Below are 21,778 nucleotides of genomic sequence, written 5' to 3'. Positions count from 1 at the left end.
TATGAGTATTAAATGAGCCAGGATTAATGCATTACCAGCTATATAATAAGTGCCCAATTAATGTTTAGCTATTATTAAAATAATAATGGTCTCCAAAAAGATTTACAAAGCCATTAATTTGCTAACCCAAAATTTGTTACAGATCATGTAATCAATTTATAAACAAAGAATTAGAGCAACAGTTCTTAGTTAATGCTGGCAACTGAGACCCCTGGAGACAGTGCAGTGAGGTATTTATGAAATGCAGTCATCCTTTTACATTATGAATCTGAATCTTCCCATACTGAGAACCTGTGCTGAGATGAAGCACTGTTGTCATTGTGGGTGGGCTGCTCACTCACACCCTCTCCAGAGGAGAAAATGAGAATCAAAGGGCTCAAGGGCAAAGAATATGACCTGATCTAACAAAGAAGATAGGATGCTCTGGCTCTGGGTGGGGCACTGTTCTAGGGATTGGCAGAGTTAGCCTTGGTGGAGAAAAGACAATATTGGCAGATGCCCAGCCTATTCAATAGGAAGCTTCAGGTGCAAGAAGCTTCTTGGACAATTTATTTCAAAGTTCTGCTCTAATATTTAATATAGAACCATCTATATTTTTTATTTATACTTATGGAGGAGAGGACTGAACATTAGCATAAAATTATTTGAATGAAGCTACACTAGCACGTTGCATGTGTTCATCAGGATGGCTGTATAGGGAAACCTTCTGTTTTCCTTCTATAATTTTTGACTTTAGTGATGGGGCCACCTTACATTAAAAACCATGGTTGTTTTTAGCCCTTTAGCTAATTTTACACAGTTTCTTTCTCTCTCTCTCTCTCACACACACACACACACACACACACAAAGTCAAAATTTTGTTTTGGGTTTGAGGTCAGAATTGTTTTGACTTGTTCTGAGCAACATACTTATATTTTTTATCTTTGCAATTTATCATACTGTATTATCTTTAATTATTGAGAATTCTCCAATATGCCACTAGAAACCATTTCACTACTAGTTTACTTGGCCACCAGTCTCTTTCTTCATGAATGAACAGATGGATTCCTTTTCTTGGGGGTAGCAAAATGCATAGTTTGTCGCTTTTGTCATTAACAAATATGTTGACAAGCCAGATGGTATCACTCACATGAACCATATCAAAAGAGCCAGGATGTCTCTCTGCTATGATCACAGCAGGACTTCCCAGGTTAGCACCTCCAGGATCCATACAGATCACTATATTCTTCCATGAGGAGATCAGGGTGCAAATGGTGTGAGCATTGTGGATAACTAGACAAGGGATTCTTTTTTTACCTACAAAGATCTTTCTCACTTTCCACAACTTATATTGGAGTTCCTCAGGTTACTACAATAAATAGCAAAGTGATCCCTGGTGTTATAGATCAGATGGACATCATCTCTAGTCTTGTCACTATTGATGATGTCATAAAATTATCAGGGTAAGTCACATCAGTCCAGACATTGCCATCAGTCTTAATGAGCTGTCATGCAGACTTTCTTTGCTTCATCTCCCGTCCATGCATATTTAAGTCTGTTCCATAGGAAATATGAAGTCCATAGTGATAAGAGGAAGACATTCTCTCAACTTTAGTGGACCAGTGGATGAATGAGGAACAAACATATGCTCAGTTTATCCTGCATTCAGAGCTTTGGAGCTGCTACTCACTTCAGATGTTTCTTAGAAACACAAGTCTTGGCAACTTAGGGAGACCTAGTCAAAAAATGAAGAATAAAAAAGAACCAGGAATGTAACTCACTGAGGTAGAGTGCCCCTGAATCGTAGTTTCAATCTCCAGTAGTACTAAAGAAAAAGAGAGAGAGAGAGAGAGAGAGAGAGAGAGAGAGAGAGAGAGAGAAAGGGAGGGAGAGAGGGAGTTGGAAACAAAGAGAGGCTGAGAAAAGATAAACATAAAATTTTAAAAAGTGATTATGTCTGGCACAAAAGGCAAAACAGGTCAGCAAAACGTGGGTTACAAAACTATTGAAAATGGTACTTAATATTTCTTGTTGGATTTAGAAATGTTCATTTGATTATATATATTATATACAATATTAATATATATTATATTATACATAATATATAATACAATATTCATATATATAATAAAATATTAATACAAAAGTAATTATCCTTTGTGGTCCAGAGTGACTACATTTACTAGAAACCTGATTAGATCAGAATCTGCCAACAAGCAGGGTAGGGCTTTAGGGCAGAGCAGCTTCATGCATTGTTCCCATGTGCTCCATAACAGGCTGATGGAATTCCCTGTGTACAGTAATGGGATTAAATCTGAAAAGGCTGCACCTGACTTGATTTCCTGATACTGTTGGATAAGAGTGTTATTATATTAAGTTTTTCTCTTTACTTTTAAAACTCAGTCCAACTTTTCAATTTCAGAATTACATAATTATACAATAAAAATATTTATTTTTTCTTTATTTTTCCCCAGAAAGAATAACAAAGAACAAGGTAAACACACAACACACACAAAAAAAATAAATAAATAAACTCCCACATTTATTTCTTAATTTGTCAATTGATATACCATACCAATTCAACCTGAGGTTTCTAGAGAACTCTCTTAGGCTACTTCTCTCAAAGACCCTGCTGCAGCCTGCACGGTGAAGGCTGCAATAGAAATCTGTCTCTTCACTTCTTCCCAGGCCTTGGAAGGGTCCACTTTGCTTTCAGTATCAAACAAAGCATCATAAATTCCTGGGAATGATTCCCCTGCATACTTGCTGTGGCTGCTTGGAGCATAGATGACATGCCTGTCCAGAGAAAATACTTCGTTGTTATTTGCACAAATGACATACAAGAAAGAAAGAGGAGCACCATACCATCTTGGATCTCATATTCCTAAATTTATATTTTGAGTAGCTCTTTGGCAAGCAACTTGTAAGTTCACTAGTCTCCAAAGACTAGTCTATGAAATATGTATTAACTACTTTTACTTTAAATAGATAGCTCAAAGTTGTTCAGACTAACACCAGTAGCAACAAGGATAAACAACTGCTGATTACCTGGTGTAGATTGTGCTTAGTATTCTTCAAGAATTTACTACAATTTTTTGTAGGTCTTTCTTTCTTTTCTTATTTTTTTTATACTGAGGATTGAATCCAAAGGGCTTTTACACTAATCCATATTCCAGCCCTTTTTCATTTTACTTTATTACTATTAGTTTTTATTTTAAGACAGAGCCTCACTTAATTGCTTAGAGCCTCACTAAGTTGCTCAGTTTGGCCTTGAACTTGTGATTCTCCTGCCTCAGCCTTCCAAATTGCTGGGATTATAGATGTGAGCCACCACACCTGGCCAATATTTCTAATTCTTAAAAGTGAAATCTACAAAGTTGCTGTTAGTTTCACAGAGGATGAAACTGACTGTAATTAAATTATTTGTATCAATGCGAATAAAAAATAAGTACTGAATTTTACTACACCACACTACCACTGGCCTTATAACACTGCTGTGATCATTAAATTCCCATTTAAAACCAGCCAACCAACTTTTTTCTATTTTTTAAAAAGTCATATTCTAAATGTGACTTAATGCTTAGCTGAAGGCATGAAGAATCATTAAAAACCATTTGTGATGTTTACAAGACCTAGAAAGAAGACTTTCATTGAAGAGGCTAAGCCAGGTCATGTACTAGCCCTGAAAGAGGATAAGTTGCAAAGTAACAAGGAAAAGTGTTAAAGAGACACAATCATGCTACCATGGGCAAAATAGTCACCCTGTTTGGATGATGCCTTTTCTCCCAACTCCTGACCCTTTGACAGTCCCTACAGGGAAAGGTGGCGCCACTTCTGGCAGTTCCATAACATAACCCATTTTGCAGTACTCACAGTATTGGCAACCTGGGGGCAGTGGGTACTTATCAGAATAAGCACATTTGACAAAATTTAGGTGGAAAAACCTTTAATAACAAATTTAGGGAGTAAATAAATATATATTTATTACATATTAATTCATGTTTATTAAATTTATTATTATCATGCATATATATAAAAATAATTATATTTAAAATAGAACAAGGGCTAAAATCGTGTAAGAAAATATAAACTTGATTGGAGAGATTTTTGTTTTCTGTTTGTGTCTTTCTGAATCTTTTACATTTCCTAAAGTAAACATTTTTTTTATAATCAGACACAAAAAAATGCTAAAAAGAAAGATATATAAGAATCATATTACATTATTTGGAAACCCAATATAGTATATTTGATACTATATATATTTTGAAATATTCTATTAGCTTGCAAGAAATCAATTTTTATATTTCTTTCCACAGTGCACAACATTTTTAAAATGTGATATTAAAGTGAAGAGTCATATTTTCTTTCTTACCTATAGAAAGGCCTGTCTGGTAACCCTAAAGGATCAATGAATGCCCGTTCCAGAAACATCAGCTGATCATTCATAATCCTCAATAATATTAGGCTAAAAAGGAAATTACTATAGGTATAAGTGAATGAAATTGTATTACCCAGCAAGCAAACATATTTAAAATTCCTATAATGTGCAAATTAATAACCACAACAGGTAATAATCATAATTTTGATATCTAGTAAAATTCAATTTTGCTGAGACTTATGAAACTATGGAAGCAGTGACTTGTGCCAATGGAAACATTTGATAGTAATTTTTATGTAAGCGGAAATAGTAAGTGGTAAATCTAAGAAAATGAATTTGGGGAAGGCTTTTATCACCTTAGGAATCTTAATTATCTACTTTGAAAGTCATATCAATATTTAAATGAGACAATTTATAAATGTTTTGTAAGGTGCCAGGCAAATTATAAATATTTTTTAAGTGACAACTCATGACATTTTCTTGTTATTAAGGATAAACCTTCATGAGCATAAGAGATGGTGTCTTTGTGTTCTTTCAAAGGTAGTGGAAAGCCTACAATGTATCCAAAAATGCCACAGAATTTGCATTGCAAATGCTGGTGGTATGGTTGTTATTGTAATAAAAATGATTCAGCATAATCAAAATTAATCTAACAGTCCTAAATAGTTTCACAATGAGTTTTGAATTCAATATATTGCTTGTGTCATAATTTAATTAACAAACTAGAAAAGGAATAATTGTTTTATTCATTGGTTTAATTTGCTCTTAATATTTATGTTGTTTTTAACAATAAGGACACTTAGTAATCACAGTTCTGAATGCTAACATAATACATTATTTTTAATCTTCAGGCCAATCATTCATGTTGGAAAGATACTACCTCCATTTTTTAAAATATAATTTTCTAATTGACTTTAATTAATTAAAATGGGGATTGATCAATTGAGGATTGATCCTAGGGGTACTTAGCCACTAAGCCACATCCCCCAGGCCTCTTAATTCTACTTTATTTGAAATTTTTAGACAGGCTCTTACTAAATTGTTTAGGGCATCACTAAGTTACTGAGGCTAGTCTTGAACTGATAATCCTTATGTCTCATCCTCCTGAGTTGCTAGGATTACAGGTGTGTGTCACTGTGCCCAGCAATAGCTCCAATTTATAAATGACAGAACTAAGAATCAATAGCTTATCAAGTTGCCCAAATTTTCAAATAGAAAGCTGTTGAGTGAAATAGGAGGTCACCAATGTTTTCTTACTGGCTGCACTATGTAAACAAAACAAAAATAGAAATAACTAAGATCCCATAATTTAGACTTAAGTTATTTTCAACATTTATTTTTTATCATAATGAATTCAGTATTTTTGAAAGTATAAAGGAGGCATAGCCTTTATCTGTTAGCAGCCCATATAAACAAAGGGGATTAGAGTGAAAGATAATTTCAATATGAACTTACAGGTTTCTGAATCAAATTCACAAAGCATTGCTGTAAATGCAAGAGGTCATGTGGATCCACACAGGTAAGTACACAAACACACACACTTACTTCTTTTTATTTCTCCTTCTCTATTTCTCTCCTTTCCTCTTACCCAACTATATTTCTCTCTCTTGTCTCCATCTCCATCTCCATCTCTATCTCTATTTCTATCTCTCCCTTTCTCTGTCTGGATTTCTCATCTTGTGGCTACCACTAAAAGTCTTCATAGGTTCTTTGTATAGTAACTGAATTCAACTTGGAGTAACCCTGGGTTGCTAATACTCAAGACAGCTAAGTAAACAGTCTTTTCACTCCTGGAGCATGCCAGCCTCTCCAGGGAGGATAACAGAATTATATATTTTAAAGTTGACTATTATGTAAGCCTGAAGGTACTAGAGTCAACACCTTATGTTCTCTGATGAGCAAAAACATTGATGTAAGAAAAACAGGGCCAGAAGTGTCTTTTTAGATTTCAAAGTTTCAGTCTAGTAACTCAACCTGCACTTTATTTCCTTATTTGACATTTACTGTTATTATATGCAACATACAGGTGTTTCAGGATCCCTAAACATCAAAGAAAGACACACACTGTATCTTAATTATCATACAAAGAGGACAGGCACAAATAGAAATACTCAAGGATAGTCAAGCTGAGTTCCATTAGAAAACATAATTCAAGCCATGAGGTAGTCTGTCAGAGAAGGAAACATCATTTGTTTTAAAGATAGAAAAATCAGTTTTGTAGAATACATGGTGTTTGGGATCCCCTTAAAAAGACATTTCTCTTATTTTTTATACATAAAAACCTTCGTGAAAAATATAAAGGATAAAAAATCTTCTCCCTATATACTAGTGTCAATATAACACAATTATTATACTAATTGCTTCCCCCTGAAGTTTTTCTGTTTGGTCAAAAATTTAACCTACATAATTTTTATGTTTTTGGTTTAACTCACATGTTATTATATTCACATACATAATATTTATAAGAATCATTTTTGCTTTTCTTTTTGTGTGTCTGGTGTTGGGGAATGATTATTTTTAATGGTTATAAAATGTTCAAATTGGTAGAGATCTTTCAGTAAATTCTTTCCCTACTGGGCATTAGGTTGTTTTTATTATTTAATATTATAATTTTATAATTCTTATCTTTCTCTAGGTAATATCTTATTAATCAAAACTTGAGACGATGTCCTTAAGGAAAAAAATAAGTGGAAATGCTAAGTTAAAGTATAAGAACTCTATGCTGAGTCTTGAAATTTGCATAGTTTGCATAGTTGATAGTATTTTAGTATTGTCACATTATCAACTTTCAAATTTTGTTCAAATTGTTTTACATTTATGATTTTACCTAGGATTAATCCTAATGTTTAACATATATAAATTTCACATATATAATGTTTAACATAAATAATGGTTTCAAATTAATTCCTATTCTGGATAAATTGAATTTTACCAGCAGGAGGTGCAGATGAGGATTTCTGCATGGAGGTAATAACTTCAAGAAGAGGTAGAAAGAAGTTATGTTTTTGGAAATAAGAGAATTTGGTTGAAGTGTGATGCACAAACAATGAAAGAACAAGAGATTAAAAAAAAAGTTCTGGGGTAACACATGGAGGACCCTTCAGTGTTTAGGTGGTAAATTGTACCTCATCAGCTGGCAGCAAGAAGACACTGGCATCTCTGAGCAGCACAGTTCACTAAGCAATGTCAGAGATAGGTCTTTAGGAGGTAGGCAACCCTGCACAGGGTGCTGTAGAGTGGACACAAACACAGTCAAAATGTCCCAAAGATTCTTTTGTAACCAAGATGTCAACTTGTATTTCCTGTTAATTATATCCATTATATACATAAATAAATGTAGAACTTACTTGCTTTTGTCTAAATCTTGAAGTCTCTTGCTGAACTTAGAAGCAATTTCTGTAAAATTCTTTACTGCAGGAAACAGTGCATCTGAAATAGAAGTTGAAATCATCAAAAGCTTTAAGAATGTAATTTCTAATGATGTTGTTACATAGGTAAAAAAAAGTGAGAATATAGAAGATCATCCTCTTTTGTGTCTTACAAGGTATATGAGCAGTCATGACACGAAAAGTACATGTGCACAAGTAAACAGAATACTTCATCATGTAGAACAAACATAAAAAATAAATGTCCTAAGGAAGGTCATTGCATTTCAGAAATTACTGGAAACATACAAATGACATTGGAAAGAGGACGTGAAACATACCAAATGATACACTGTATGTTTTCATTTCCTGTGGATGTTTCATTGAAATATTGTAGATTTTGTCAGCATACTTTTTTAAAACTACAGCATAATCTCGACAGTCAAAAGGAAGCACTATGGAATTGGCCAATTCAAACTCCATCCCTCCTCAAACCTGGGCCACACTGAGGTGATATTTAAACGTTGGATCATAAAATTTTTCCACCAACTCATATGTTTCATAGACACTATGATACAATGGATAGCTGCTGAATTTGTGTGTTTTCTACAAAAGAAACACATATCTCTTGTAAGATAGCTTATAATAAAATATAGCACTGAATTTACTGTTAATGTTTACCAATAATAAATGAAAGGAAGTACTTAAATACCTCAATGCACTACTTAATAATGGTCTACTACTACAATATTTGAACTCACTCTATGCTTGTACTAAGGAAAATATATGCATGTGTGACATAAACAATATTATAAAAACATTCTTTTGGAGTCACCTTACAGACTTGTCTTTAACCATAGCAGAGATGTGAAAATGTTTTAGGAGACTGAGGAAAAGTCAAGAAAAGTGTTGCATTTGAATAAAAATAATTTAAGAAGACCAAACTATTAGAAGTACGTAAATAAACATAACAATATTATATAGGAAAATATGTGGTATTTTTTAAAGACTGAAATTCTATTAAAAAATAATTCTCTGCTGAACAGTGTGTGGAAAAGTAGACTGTCCAAGCAGTGAGGGGTTCAGAAGTAAATGCAGAATCTCACAATGGAGAGGGAGGGATGGTCAGACAGGTATAAGGAAAGTCAACAGTATAAGAAAAAGCCAACAAGGAAGGACTTTTCATGTAGGCACAGTGGTGCATGCCTGTAATCCCAGCAACTTGGAAGGCTGAGGCAATAGGATCATAAGTTCAAGGCTAGCCTGGGCAACTTAGGAAGATCCTGCCTCAAACTAAAAATTGTAAAAAGGGGACAGGGAATGCAGTTCAGTGGTAAAATCCCATGGGTTCCAGCTCTCAGTACATTAAAAAAAAAAAGAAAGAAAGAAAAGAAAAAAGAGAGAAAGAAAGAAAAAGAAAAGAAAAACTTTTCAAACTGCTGATTTATGCCTTTTGATCATTTTCCACAGTGCTTGAATTTTTGATATTGATCATTTATTTGTTGTTGATAATTTATAAAGATGGAGGTAGATACATATTAAAAAGTAAAAGTTGAAAGAATTTTCACCTGACAAATAGAAATCAAGTGGGACAAGTACCAAACTGATATAAGAAGCTACTAGTTTTAGTTATGAGGTTTTATAAACTATGCATCTATGTTATTTTGATAAAAATTAAAATATAAACTTATAGTAGTAGCAACAACAAAAGGAAGGGCATATGACTCATATCTTCATTGTGCATTATGTCACTTGTTTTTTAAAGATTAGTCTAATAATTGGATCTGTAAGAGATAAAAATAGAAATGTTTATATAGGTATTTAAATGGATTAATTTTGAATGATATTAAAAGTAAAGATATTATGTCATGTGCATATAGCTGCATTCCACCTTTATGTTCTACAAAGCACCGATTTTAACAAAATGATAAATAAATAGAAGGATGGTCATTAGACTAGAAGAAGTGAAAAGGGAAAGGAGCAGTGGAGGGCAAGAAGAAGCATTGGGGACTGAAATGGAACAAATTTTACATTCCATGCCTCTATGACTATATCAAAATGAACCCAAATCTTACATATAACTATAATGCACTAATATAAACATTTTAAGAGACAATTCCTATATGACTTAAATGACTTTATGAATGCAATGCCACCAAATAAAATAGAAAAAATATTTAATATAACATAAAGAAGTTTGCAGTCAGGAGTACTGGGGCCAGGGGCAGTGAACAAGGGCTCAGACATCAGATGCAGGACCCACCCCACATAGGACCAGCACTGCCAAGCCCTACCATGTCTCCTTTCTGCCTTCATATTCCTCACCTCCTTTAATACTTGAGCCACTTTTTGAAGTCAAAATTATTTGTTTGGCTAAAATAGATTCATAAATAATCTTGAAGAATTTAGGGAAAGACAATTACCCAATCTTTAGTATATCGTGCTCTGCCTGAAGCAATTCCGAGTCTTTGGAAGAACACCTCGAAATCATTACCAGACCCAATTTACTAATCCTTTTAGGGGGAAAAAACAGAATTATTTTAGAGTAATTTTTTATCAATTTTAGATTAAAGATCAATTAAACTAAACTCCATCCCTATTATGACACTCTTAAACATGAAGAATAGAATGAGAGAAACATTAATTTGATCACAAAATATCCAGTTTAATGACTAGTTTATAAGTTCCTTTTAAAAAAGATTCCTGAAATTTAAAAATATTTTCCTTTAGATTATTTCATTTAACATCTGTATTTGTAGTATGTGATAAAGTGAAATAAGTAACCAATTTTTTCAGGTAATTAAGATGTAAATTATTCCTTTATTACTTTAAATTATACATGTTGTTCATATCAACATTCTCAAACAACTGAGATAGTTCTTTTCCCTTGCTTGTGAGGATACAACCAATGCAGAAGTAATGCTTGTGTTCAATATTAGAGTAACCAAAGTATCTGTTAACTGTGTGGTGTTCAGAAAACAGGCAAGTGATCAGGTGATAGAAATATGATGAGAATTACTTTTTACCATTATCTCTATTCTAACTTTATATGTATGTACCATATGCAAGTACCCCTTCTAATAACACTCATTTTTTGATAGCCAACAGATTTAACTTCAAAACACATCATAATATTGGATTTGAGACTCTTAAGCATTTGTTTTATCTGATCTTAGAGCATTTTGAAATTTAATTTTTAAATTTATGATTGAAAGAAAATATTCTGATATTTACTAAACAATCCCAGTCAAAAAATCAAATCGAGCAGAAAGCTGGGTTGCTGTTTTGTTTACCTGGGCATGCCACTGAACTCAGGTGAAGAACTCTTTTTATTCCAGCTCTCGTAAAGAGATTTGCCTTGAAAACCTTCATCCGGGCTTTGAAGCTACACAAATTAATGGAAGGAAGGAAAACACTTTAAAAAAATAGATGCAGTAAAACTTACATGTCTGTTGTTAACCAGGGAGTTAATTATAGTTACACAAAACAAAAACTGCAATCTTTATATTAGCAGTCCTTAAAAACTGTGGAGTTGGGGTGTCACCCAGTGGTGCAGCAAATGAATAAATAAATGAATTACAATAATGAGTTTCTGACATTAAACGGAAATTTTCATGTTATTATGTATGGGAATGACTACATTAAGAAAAATCCATAAGGTGCATAGAAAAGAAGACCACATCAAATTATTATCAAACCATTTTCTTTAGAAAATGTATATTTTTTTTTTGTCTATTTTTCGAAATTGGGCTAGGTGACTCTCAAAACCATATATTTTCCCTTTTCTTAGAAAAGGAAAATAAAAAGAAGTGAACTGGTTAAGGGAATATATTCTTTTTTAATATTTATATTTTTAGTTATAGGAGGACACAATATCTGTATTTTATTTTTATGTGGGGCTGAGGATCAAAAACAGCACCTCATGCTTGCAAGGCGAGTGCTTTCCCTCTGAGCCACAATCCCAGTCCCCAGAATGTATTCTTCTTAGGACTTCTTCTTGTCAGAAAGATTGTCAAAGCCATTAAGTAATATATGTATATATGCATATAAAGTATAATATAAATATTTTATTTAACCAATTATTTGTGTAATTGTGTTAAACATTAAACTCATTTTCTGGTTTCATAAATGAGAAAAATAAGGAAGTAAAACATGGCCGATTTTACAATTCTACATTTTTATGGAATTGTAGACCCAGAATATTACAAGTTGTACCAAAATTAGGCAGCAAACTAAACTGACATTCTCCAGTTATTTACAGATACTTGAACAATGATGGTATAAAGTGTTTGTATTTTCTATTAATGAGTGTCAAATTAACTAATTTTCAACAAGTGCAATATAGATACCTTTTGGAGCACCTACATTTTTTAAGAGCCTTTGTAAATGCCAGGGATTCATAGACCAATAAGGCACATAACAAACTTTCTACAGTAGGGGTGGCCAGGAAAATGTGGAAATCAGTATCCTATGTGCTATAAGAGATGCATATGCAAAAGTTTATAGGGACACAAGTTAAATTTATAAAACATGAAAAGCAATTATATCACTCAAGCTTATAATTTAATATCAAACTTCACATAAGGAATAGGATAACTCCATTAGCCAAAGGGGGGGATATATATATATATATATATATATATATATATATATATATATACACACACACACACACACACACACATATATATATATATATTAAACAGTGTAAAAATATGCCACCAAGTAGTTAGTTTACCAGCAAAATTTGAAATACTACAAATCATTCTCGCAAAACAAATAAGAAAATTAAAATTTTTAAGCATCACATACTTCAAACCTGACCTTGAGAGCAACATTTTTGCAATTATAACCAGAGCCCACAAATTCAGTTAGCAAACAAAAATAACTGCCAAGTTTCCTTAGCATGTATTGTGAATTACTTGAATAGGGGAAATTTATGAAATACCAGGTCTCAGATACTTAAATATTGTATGTTGTGCAGTAATTTATAAAACTCCAGCCAAACAATGGAGCTCATAAATGCTAGACTAATAAATGTTTTCCAATTGATTTTTCAATTTCAATAGAAGTTATATGGTTAAATTTCATGCTTTTGAAACTGAAGCTTAATGACATGTATTATAACTTATAATTCCTCCTGAAAAAATTGTTTTTCTTGGAAATTACATTGTTTATTTCTGATTCTATTCAGTGAACAGGTTTTCTGTTGTCCTTATTATTTTCTGTCCATTCACTTCAGACAATTAGCAGAAACAAAAATCTGTCATGCCAGACCCCCTTCATTCTTACTAACTTGGATTAGGACCAGAGTTATGGAGTATGAAGGTTAAAGAGATTCCTGTCCTATAGAAATTTAGGTATCCACCTTTCTACCAAGTTCAGTGCCCTCTGTGTTGTGACAATTAAGATAACATTGAGCTATCATTCAGGCTCACTGAGTCCAGGGGATTGGAGTCCAAGGCAAATGTTGAGAAGGAAGTTACATAGTCTCATCTAGCCTCTGCCCCCAAAATCATTTGTTCTTTTTAATGCATGCTCTGTCTTCATCATTTAGAACATTTGGTTTTCCTGAGTCCTGAATTAATTGGGAACAGTATATTAAGAAGGAGAAACTGGTTGTAAAATTAAGGACTTAAACCATAGGACAAAGTCCCAGTTCAGCAACTGTACACCTTGGGTGACTAGGGTGGCTATCATTTCTCAACTGTTTCCTCATTTTTAAACAGAATATAGTAAACATAATGCTACATACAGGCTGCCTTAATATGTTGTGGGGGGAGACGGGGTAGTGTGTAGGCAGCATGTTAGATGTGAAATTCTGTGGAGTGGATTGCTACATAAAAAAAAAAGATGAGTTATATAAAACAACAATAGCATCATAATGTCACCTCAATGAAACATTATTTATAGAAGTTAGATTTTTCTTAACTTATATATATATATACATATATATATGTGTGTGTGTATATATACATATATATATATATATATATATATAATATATATATTTCTTTTTACCTCTTTTGTTAGATTGTATACCAAGCTATACATCAGTGGTGTACAATCAACTCTTAAGGTGTAGTTTCCTGAAAGACAGAAAAATGATACATTGGTTTTCATTTAATTTCTCTCAGTTTTTTATTCAAAGACCACTGCTAACTTCCTAGATGGAAATGATCCTTTCAAAAACTAAATTTATTTATTTCAAACTCTTGAATGGCTCCTGATCTCACTCTATAAAACCCATCATCTCCCTCATGTCCCCCAGCATGGTGTATGAAACATCCCACATCATCTCTCCAAGTTTTTATTTTCCATTCTGCCAAGAATATTCCCTTGGGCCCTTTGCACACAGCATTTCTAAGTCCATACTACTTATTCCTCCTCTAGTAAGATGCTACATTTTCTGAGAGATATCCTATGGCCATCTTATCTGAAACAGCATGCTCCTTCCACTCCCTATCCTGGCTACATTCTTCCTCTCTGACATTGGTTTATTTTTTCCCTAAATTCCTCACCTATCTAATATAATAAATAGTTGTCTTTTTGTTATTTGCCCTCCCAATGGGCCATAAGTTCCATGGGAACCAGGGTGTTCTTTTATTAGCTAATATATCCTTAGTGTTTCCAACAGTCAGAACTGTAGCAATTACCCAATAAACATCTGTTGTGAACATAAAATTGTGAGCTAGCTGCTCTATAGCTGATTCTACAGAGTAGAGGTGGACTCTCCATAATTCCTGCAGGAGTTGAGGGCTGCTGGGTGAGAGTAAAGGGAAGCACCCAGGAGAAGTGCTGTTAGAAACCCTGGGAGCACAGGGAGTATCTCCATCAGGGGTGTAGGGAGGTACAGGTAGAGAGTTACAACAAAAATGTGAGACTTCAGCTGAGTTTTCTGAACTGAAAGAATTAACTGGACCAAAAAGAAATGACATTCACAGCTAAGAGATCATGTACACCAATTCCCAGAAATGTAAAGACATGCAACACACTCAGAGCATAGCAAGTAGCCTTTATCTCAAAGTTCAAGATCCATGTCTGGGAACAGCAAAAGTTGAGACTTTAAGAACAGTGTCATGTGGAACCCATGAATATGAAGACGAACTCTATTGTCTTCTTAGGATACTAAATAAAATAATAGACTTCTCAAATAATAGACTTCTCACAAAAAAAAGGAAAAGAAACAAAGAAAAGAAAGAAAAAGAACAGTGACAACCCAACAAGATTTAAAAATTCTGAAATTCATCTGGAAGAAAAAATATGCACATATAGCCAATGTAATTTTTAAAACAGAAGTGTTCTAAGAGCATAGTAAGGGAAGCAGGATAGTTTGGCAGCATTTGTTACAATTCAAATGCATGTATCCCAGGACCAAGTAGTTACACCTGTTGCTCTTTGCCCTTCATTCTCCTTACACAGAAAAAAGCTGCAGATGAAGGATATTTTCTGCAATAAGCTGAAACAATCTGACCTTCATTTAGAGAATTGATATATTCGACTGAAAATATTGTAGAAGTTCTTTTATTGTTATTTGGCTTTTTGTGAGATTTTTTGTTGTTGTTGTCATCCTTGTTGTTGTTTTGGTTTTTAAAGTGAAGTAAACCAATGTTCAATGGCCACATGAAAAGCTTTCTATAAGATGTTGCTGAATTAAAAAGGTAACTTGCAGAACCACTTAGGTATAATATGATACCCCAAACCTGTATGAAGTAGGGATAGGAAATGACATGTAGTGGTTAGAAAAATACAGCTGAAAGAGCAGAGTGTGGGTATAACCTCAACCTTCACTGGCTTTGTGACCTTGGGAAAGTTACTTTATGTCTGAGTCTCAGTTTTGTCTCCTGTACAATGAGGATAATAAACCACAGGGTCATTGTATTAAATAAATGTTTACCTATAAAGCACTTGAAACAGCACCTGTTCCACTTTTGCTTGAGCTAAATTATATTCTGGATATCAACATGAGGGAAACACCTCCAATCGAAGACTATAGAGAAGGTATTAAGTTTAAGAGTGGTTCATGACTGGAATTTCCTTTATCTGTAAATTTTGTATCTTAACATAAGAAACTTAAGAATATAGTTTATTGTATTATTTGAGAAATGGGAATTTAACAAAAATTTTAATATAAAACAAAATGAGATTAGTGATGATCCAATCACATATTAGATCCTTTCTTCTTAATCCTGAAAACTACAAGAATACAATGAAACAATTCCAGGCAGATGTTGTAAATCAGCTAAACCCACTATTTTTAAAAAATATATGAAAAATCAAATCTTAAATCTACAATAAAAAGAATATTGTTTATTTGAAGACTGTGTTTGGAGTATTCATTCTGTAGGGCACAAATGTTTCATCTGTTCATATATTTTAAGTAGTAGTAACAATAAGAATCAAGATTAACTTTTTTGAACATTTACTCTGCAAGGAAGTTCTGGGAGCTCTGCCATCATTAACTCCTTTTGCCTTAGTAACTCACCCTTGGAGACAGGTGCTCTCAGTAATCTATTTAGAAGTGAGGAATAGATGCAGAAAGCAATAACCTGAAGTCACATAAGAAGGAAGTGGCAGGGCCAGGAATAAATTCAGGAAGTCTGTTGTGAAAGGCCAGGCCATCACATTAGTCCAAGAGGAGGAGGAAATGATAGGTGAAATGCAACCCTCTAAATGAACTTAGGACAATGTAGCTCAGACACATGGACAAAGAAGAAGTATAAATGCCAAACTAACTCCATCAAAGTGCTGTATATCAGAAGTTCAGTAGATTAGACAATTGAAAATGAAGGGAAGGGAGGGGGACAGAAATAGCAAAGACAATGGAATGAATTGGACATAACTTTCCAATGTTGAGATATGAATACACAACCAGTGTAACTTCACATCAAGTACAACCACAAGAATGAGACCAAAATTAGAATAAGTTATCGTCCATGTATGTACAATATGTCAAAATATACTCTACTGTCATGTATATGTAAAAGGGACAAATTTTAAACATTTTAAAAAATAGAAGCCAAAAATAGATAGATAAATAAGGTACTGTATTCCAATTGTTAACATGGCAAATCTACAATAAGTTTGTTCTCCTAAATTTCTAACACATTAAGGAAAATATTCTAAAAGTTCACTCTTCACGTTTTTCTTTTTTTTTTTTCTTAGATGATACAATACCTTCACCTTTTTATTTTTTTAATGTGGTACTGAGGATTGAACACAGTACCTCACACATGCTAGGTGGGTGCTCTACCACTGAGCTACAACCCCAGCCAATCTTCACCTATTTATTTCTTCATTTTCAGCAACCATGCCATAAAAACTTACTTAATGAGAAATTAAGAATCCAGGAGTGAGCAGGCAAGATACTGCTAAAGAGTATTATTTATTGAGAGAGGCAGTTTATAAAACAAATGACAATGATGAGTGCTGCAATGATATGGCCTCCCCTAAAAAGCATCATTTCAGGGGAGACTGTCAGGAAAAGAATTAAGCAGAGAGAGTGTGTTGAAGCAGCTGTTGTTTTTGGTCAAGGAGCAGAAGGGATCAGTGGGGTGGAGTACAGTGTCAATGGGTTGCTTCATTGTCATGAAAATCAACTAGAAATGTCTCTTAGTTGGACTCTCTGCCTTTAAAAAAGCATACACATTATTCAAGACCTGTCTCAAATGCTTATTCCCTTTCTTACTGCTGGTCTCAAGTAGTTACTATTCTCCTCTTCAAACTGCCAAGAGCAGAATGATTAAATATCCCTTTTAGTACTTGATTATAAGCCAAGACTGATTTATTTTACCATATATGTGATCCATGAACTCCCAAATATAAGACCATTCCTTCCTAACCTCTGATTCCCCTGGATTCCTGGAAAAGTTCAGAGAAGTATTCAGTTATATACTGGACTTAATTGTTGAATTAAAGAAAAACTTAAAAATAAAAACATTTGGTGAAAGATGAAATCTTGGAAATCAGCATTTTTTTTCAAAAGCATATGTGTATTATCATGAGAATAACTTTATATTCTAAATTATAAAACTATGCTCCTCATTTACTCATCAAAAGATATTATGTAAATTTCTGTTATATTTAAGATAATCTGGTATAGGTTATTATCATAGAATGCTGCTTCCCTGAATCAGCACTCTAGAGTATAAAGCAAATGGGGAAAAAAAAAAATTCTCTCATTTAGGGCTCACATACTTTCCAGAGTTAAAGGCAGCTGTGAGACAGACCAGGAGCATATTTCTTAAACATATGTTCAAGGGTTGCTTTCCTGGTTAGGATATAAATTGAATTGCTATCTCTAATACAATCTTTTTTTTTTTAAATGAGGACAACTACATTCACCTTCTATAGAGGAATCAGCATTAATATAGGCCACTCCACGATCTTGAAGGAGTCTGGAATTCTCCTATCACAATAAGACAAGAAAAATCCACCTTTAAACATATCAACATAACCACCCTCCCATTAAATATAAATTTCTGAATGAAACAGGCCCATATTAACAAATTTAGCATATAAGACTCTCAAAAGAGAGTTGGCTTGAAAGAATTCAATGAAGGTTACCAGTTAGAAACAACAAACAAAACTTTAAAAAACTAACATTTAAGATGAAACTGTCCACATATTTATGTACATGGAAAAGAAGTGAATTTCTAATCATACTGTAGTTTGTCCATAGATAAGTTTAAAAATTCTCTCAGCAAACATGCAATGACCTAGGAGACTTTTGAGTGTAAATCTTCCTACAAATATCTCATTATTTAAGTACAAAATATTGCCCCATTCACATTGAATAAGCTATTTCAAAATCAGCTTGAAAAATTTAAAAGTTGAATCCTGTAGACATGAAGTCAAGTTATCTTTTAGGATGGCTCCCCTACTGGTAAATGTTGATAATTGAACACTTTTAGAACACTATCAGGAAGTATACCAAAATGTTTTTGAGATATTAATGTAGATTTTGAGTCACTAAAATATGTAATTTCCTAAGCATTGTGAATATAACATAAAAATGAAAATAAATATGTAACTCTGAATGATAAAAATAATTTGAAAGGGGCAAATCAGATCCTGAAAACATTTAGGCTTTTTCTGATACCATCATAAATCTTTCTTGTAAAAAGCTTTACCTTGGGCTGGGGTTGTAGCTCATGGTAGACAGCTTGCCTAGCATTGGTGAGGCACTGGGTTAGATCCTCAGCACCATATAATAATGAAATAAAGATACTGTGTCTACCTTCAACTAAAAAACAAATATTACATATATATATAAAAAAAGCTTTACCCCACATTCTATGAAAACACTATTTTTGCTCCCCCCCCCAAGGAAAATGAAAGTTTACAGTATATCAATTTATTTACTATTATGCTCCCAGAAAATAGAGGTAAATTCAGAAAATAGAGATAAATTAATTTCAACAATTAACATTGTATCTCTAAAAAACAAAACTTAGATCTTTAGTAAAGATACTTTTTTCTTGAGTTTTGAGCAGGGATTTATTGCATAAGATTAAAAAAAAAAGCTTGAGCATTTTCTCACTGTATTCACCTGTTATTTTTACAGATTTAACTATTAAGTCCAAATTGCTTTGTTTTGGTTTGTTCTGTGGTGCTGGAGATCAAATCCCAGAACTTGGGCACACTAAGCCAGTGCTCTAGAACTGATCTACATCCCAGCCCACTGCTTTGTTACTATAAAATATGAAATTTAACATTGTAGCAAATTATTCACTAACCTCTGCCCACTCAGTAGATCCAAGAAGACCAAATTCTTCTGCATCCCAACTTGCAAACAAAATTGTTCTTCTAGGCCTCCATCCTAAAATATATAATACCCATGAGTCTCGGTGACCTCCAAGAATGACATATCTGTCTAGAAACCAGCATTGCAAGATTGTGGCTTTAGGTAAAAAATGTAGTAAATTGCAAATGATTCAACAACATCTAAACACGAAGCACTCACAACTCAAGAAAAATAGCAAGTTTCTTGAAATCTTGTGCAAATGTGCTGTCTGATCTGATTTTAATATGTTTCCTCTATAAGAAGAAAGTATGAATGTGATAGAGAAAATGCATACCTCAATATATTACTATAATCAAAAGTATATGGACAATTATATACATTTATCTTTATCCACCTTTTCAATTCTCTATTACTCTCTCTTACCTTACCACTTTCCTTCCAACATTTTCAGAGTGAAAAAACACAGTTCTGTACTTTCTACTCTTACAAATTTTCAAGATACAGGTCCTATTTTTTCCTCTCTGAACTTTTATCTCTCATAGAAAAAAGGGAATTGTTCTGTCTACCCAGTTCTCAGGGCAACTTTCTACATCTGATAAAACACAGATTACAATTGAATGTATGGCTCTCCTTACAAAGTAGGGGCCCCTCATCCCAGGTCTTTATTATTCTTTCAGTCCCAATGTTTAGCACATTGCCCATACAAAATAAGATGCAATTAAGAGCTAGTTATACATTGTTCAGTACTCACTAGAAGGATATTAACATTCTTGATCCCTTATAAGAAGAAACATATAAAATTCACTTGTATCTATTTTAGTAAGAAATGTATAACCAACTAGTTCCTATGGAACTGAAAAGTACTAAATGAGGGCTATATATAAAATATATTAACCAGCAGATCATTTGAAAAACTATGGAATGAATGTGTCTAGATATTGTCAATTACTTTAGTTGTAGAAAATAACATTCTCCAAAGAATTCATTAACTTAAGGTTATCATAGTTTTCTCAGTTTTTCCTTTTGTGCAGATGTTAGTAGTCATCGTTAAAACATTTCCTTATGTAAAATATATGGCAATCAAATCAAGAAAACTAAGAGAAACACCTCAAAAGTCTCTCCCTGCCCATCTTGCTTTAATTCTTTGACTGAAACACTCATAGTTTATCACTCACTTCAGTCATCCACCCAAGCTAGGTCCACTTTTCTTTTCTTCACAACATGTATAACAATATCATATTGCATTTTATATAATTTACCTGGTTCCATGGCTCCTCTGAGAGTACCAATCACATTGTGAATCCTTGTCACTTCACTGTTGGAATGGATGTGCATCTTGACTTTTCTAAAGCAAAGAGAAAGGGTACATTCTCAAAAATACTGGTTATCAAATTAAAACCACAATTTTTAAATCTTGTATCATTGTTTAAATTACCCTAGCCATTTTTTTCTAGTTGTAATTGGACACATTACCTTTATTTTATTTATTTTTATGTGGTCCTGAGGCTCAAACCAGGCCTCGAATGTGCTAATGGAGCACTCTACTGTTGAGCTTCAAGCCCTCTAAAAGTGTGGCCCACTTCAACCTCTAGTTTTGTTTCCTACTTGTGCTATATACATTTTACTTTTTATATCATTCTCTACAATTTTAGTCTCTTAAAAGATCTGTATTAAAGAGTTAAATTAAAATACTCTCTTAACTGTGTAGAGAAGTTTCCAGTAAAGCCAGGACCCACATTATAAGGCACTTTGAGACCTCCTTTCCAGCTGCTATCTGGTGGTGCTGAGCCACCCATGTGTCTGTTGGACCAAAAAAGAAAAAAAAAATATCATTATTAGCTGGAGGAAAACTTTTACTTTATTCAACAAGTTATAAGTGTCAATGAATTTACTTTCTTGAGCATTTGTTTACAATAGCTTCTATGAGAGAGGTGTCATGTAAAACATTTTGAATATACTATGCCATTTAATCCTTACTACAAGCCTTATAAAGTAGGTTCCATTATTTTTCCCAATTCACAGATGAGAAGCATGAGGCTAAGTGTGATTAGGTAACATGCACAAAGTTTTGTGCTGATAAGTGGTACAGCTGAGATTTAAATTATCGACTAGAATTTGAACTTTGTGCTACTAATCTCAAGAGTACATGTTAGAAGTGCTCTCCAGAGTATGCTCTGAATAAAGAGGTTGATGTATAACTCTTTGGAATTTTCCCTGATAAATATACTCCCAAATCTTTGTATTTTTATCTCTTACAAAGTGTGTTTTCCCATAATTATCTGATAAAAAAGGAAGATCAATGAAAATAAT

General features: G+C 33.3%; 2 pseudogenes; both read right to left on the bottom strand.

The window, feature by feature from the left end:
* Positions 1-949: 949 nt before the first annotated feature.
* Positions 950-2,228, bottom strand: LOC144254291 (small ribosomal subunit protein eS4-like; annotated as a pseudogene).
* Positions 2,229-2,585: 357 nt separating this feature from the next.
* LOC144254475 (putative N-acetylated-alpha-linked acidic dipeptidase) lies at positions 2,586-21,264 on the bottom strand (annotated as a pseudogene).
* Positions 21,265-21,778: the final 514 nt, after the last annotated feature.

Source organism: Urocitellus parryii, chromosome 4 (assembly GCF_045843805.1).
Source record: "Urocitellus parryii isolate mUroPar1 chromosome 4, mUroPar1.hap1, whole genome shotgun sequence".
Classification (NCBI taxonomy): domain Eukaryota; kingdom Metazoa; phylum Chordata; class Mammalia; order Rodentia; family Sciuridae; genus Urocitellus; species Urocitellus parryii.
The sequence above is the reverse complement of the archived record's forward strand: the minus strand, read 5'-3'. Positions and strand labels throughout refer to the sequence as shown.